Raw genomic sequence first — 3,264 nt, 5'->3', positions numbered from 1 at the left:
GTCGTGTTGTGGTAACTAGAGGTCCAATTGGCCGAGGTGAAGAACCGATCAAGCTGCTCTAGGAGTGGATCTGTCTGCATGTTACTCCATGTAAACCTCCTCCCTTTGATCGGCAGTTCAACTAGGGCTTGCGATTGGATGAAATCATTGAAGGTTAACATGTCATTAGCACTCCCACCTGGCTTGTTGCGATTATCCGGGGCCCTGATATAGTTGAAATCTCCGCATAACAGCCAGTCCTCATTGTGTGGAATATCTAGATCAAACAGCCAAGAGGTAAAGGTTGTCCTAACAGGGCCATCACATGGGCCATATATATTAAACAAGTTCCACGATTTGGTAGTTTGCAACGAAGTAAACTTAATACCCAAAGCAAAAGATTCAGAGCAGATAAGATCGCCAATAAAGATCGAGCTGTCCCATAAAGTGATCAGGCCCCCGAAGCCCCTTGAGAGGGCACAACTTCAAATTTATCGAACCGTTTTGGATAGAAAGTTCTTACAAAGGACTTATCAAAAGAGACACGCTTAGTTTCTTGAAGACAGATAACCAAACACCCACTACTATCAATTGCATTGCGCAACGCCAAAAGTTTCTGATCGGAGTTAATCCCCCGCATGTTCCAGCACAGCACCTTCCACGCCTTATGCATCAGCCTTGAGATCACCACGCTCCTGCGCCGCCAAAGACGCGAGCAGTTTCTACTTGCTTAACTGATTTGGGCGTAAGCCACACATATTAGTACCAATAGATTGTATGGTAGAAATAGGTGTGGGAGGGGGGATCTCACTATGTACCTTGTTGTTCTTATCTGAAGCATATGGAACTGTGGCAGAAGAAGAGCATTGCACTTGAGGAACTTTGCGTGGTTTCACTTTGGACTGCACTGGCTTCTTGTCAGACATCGGCGGCACTTTAAAGCCGTCGTACTTGTCAGAACGCGCACTCTGGCGCAACAGAACGGTATCCACATGTGCAGGTTCATTAGCCAGCAGAGAGCTAATGTGATCAGCAATAGAACCAGATCTCTGCATGTTCTTCTCATCACTAGAAGAGGTTTCAACAGAAACAGAATCTTCCCCAATATCACTGCAGCAAACATCCATGAAGATACCCTCAAAGGAAGAAGCAAAAATGCGGCCAAGCACATCAGCTTCAGGAGAAATTGAGTCCATCAAAGCACGGGCAAACCCATGTAGTTGCTGCTGCAGGAAAGTAAACGGATTGAGCGGCAAATAGGCTCCATCTGGGTGGTCAGCAGGAAGTAGCGTCTTTGTATAGATCCTTTTGAGCATGCCTCCAATCCACCGCAGCAGTTCAATGTCTGCAGTTATAAGGAAGGAGACAGATTCACCCCCAGCCTGGACAAACGCAAACTGAGCCGAAGGGACCCCATTGATAAAGTTGTCAGCCAATTCTTCAACTTGAGAGAATTCAGACCAGACATCCGACAGGTTGTCCACAATGTTATTCTCTTGGTGCACTCCTTCCATGAGGGAGGGACCATCATACTCAAAGAACGTCCTGAAACTGAACCCAGTGTAAGGAGGTGGGACTACCGGCCAAACAGCCCAGCCATTTTCCTGAACTTCTTCTTGCACGTGTCCAGCAGCATTCCATATCTGCTCATTGGCCGCCTGTTGGGCCTCCATCTCATTTATCCTGGCTTGCTGCATCAGAGTATAATAAGGGAGTTTATAAGGGTGGGGGGATGCATTGAGGAGGGGTGGAACATCCTCATTGTCAACCAGCCCAGGCACTGTGTCTCTGCCATTCATAACATAAACTGGGACTGACCAAGAACGGCCCAAACCTGGGAGCAAGCCAACTCTAGACACGACCAGACTGTGCGGTACCTGCGCTATATCCTTAATGTGGCACTTAACTAAAACTCTGGCTTTGTTCTCATTGGGCTTTGGCCAAGCTATCAACTTCCCAAAGTTAGATACAGCCTTATGGACATAGTGCTCTGTCATGTAATCCATCGGAAAAGCTAACATCATGACCCAAACTTCATACTGAAAAGCGGGCATCCTCATATTGATGCCTTCATCATGGGGAGTGAGAGTGAAATAGGAGTCCTCATCTATAGCATGAGGACCATCTCTAATGGCCTCATCTCTGCTTTGCATATCTTCAAAAGCAACGCAACCAATGCCAAACGGATATATAAACTCATCTGAAATCTGATACTCCAAGTCATGTCTAATGATGCGGCAAATCTCTTCCAACCAGAATCTCTTCTGATGATCGGGAGGGTGTCGTGGATTTGTCATGGCAGATGTCCTAGCGAAAGGACTTAGTCGTGGAGCCATCGCTACGAGTTTACTTGAAGGGGTTAAAGCGGACACAAAGACACGAAGGGTTTATACTAGTTCGGCCCCTTCGATGAAGGTAAAAGCCTACGTCTAGTTGTGATGGAATTGATGTGGTCTCGATGGCTAGGGAGCAAACAAGCTTCGCCTAGACTCGAGTTGTTGTTGTTCTCTCTCTTGAACCGCCGCCGGGTCGTCCCCTTATATACACGGGTGACGCCCGTCGGTCCATAGAGTCCCAACCGGTTCATATTCGTATCCCGGTTGGTATCTCTCTATTCCTAACTTACAATACAAGTTATACATCAGGTCGGTTTACGGCTACAGATTCTAAACCGACTATAGGCCTTGGGCCTTCACCTGCTTATACCATTATGAAGTTAACATGGCCCAAGTAGGCCGGTTTATGCCTAGTGGCAATATCCCCAACATTAGGCCCCAGATTGATTTGAACTGGTTCATGTCAATCCTTCACAAAATCTTGTATCCTGGACATCTTCTGGTAATTGGTAAACTGCCATGTTGTCATCATTTCTGGTTGTTGTAAACCGGCATGACGTCATCATGAAATTTGTCATTTATAACGCCCTCTTTTAACGGTAGCTCCTGGATCCGCGCGCTTGACGTAACTCTGTTGCCTTTATAAATAAGACCGAAGGGTCATTTCTTTCCTTTCTCCTTCGTCTCTTCTTCTTCTTCTTCCTCACGTCGCCGGCTTTGGAGCTCCGCCACCGCCGTCGACCTCTGCCTCGCCTCAGGCCGCTGCATCAACCTGAACGTACCAGAGTATTGCGGCATCTTCCCGCATCTTCTCCGTTCCCAGTAAGCTTTCTCCTCTTCTTAACCTAGATCCGTTCTTAGGGTTCCGTGTTCGTGCTGTGTTCATCACGCGCTCATATCTGTTCTCTGATCTTGAATGAATCCGCGAACTCTTGCTTTGTTCAGTAGC

The sequence above is a fragment of the Triticum dicoccoides genome, chromosome 1B (assembly GCF_002162155.2).
Source record: "Triticum dicoccoides isolate Atlit2015 ecotype Zavitan chromosome 1B, WEW_v2.0, whole genome shotgun sequence".
Lineage (NCBI taxonomy): Eukaryota > Viridiplantae > Streptophyta > Magnoliopsida > Poales > Poaceae > Triticum > Triticum dicoccoides.
Note: the sequence above shows the minus strand (reverse complement) of the source record.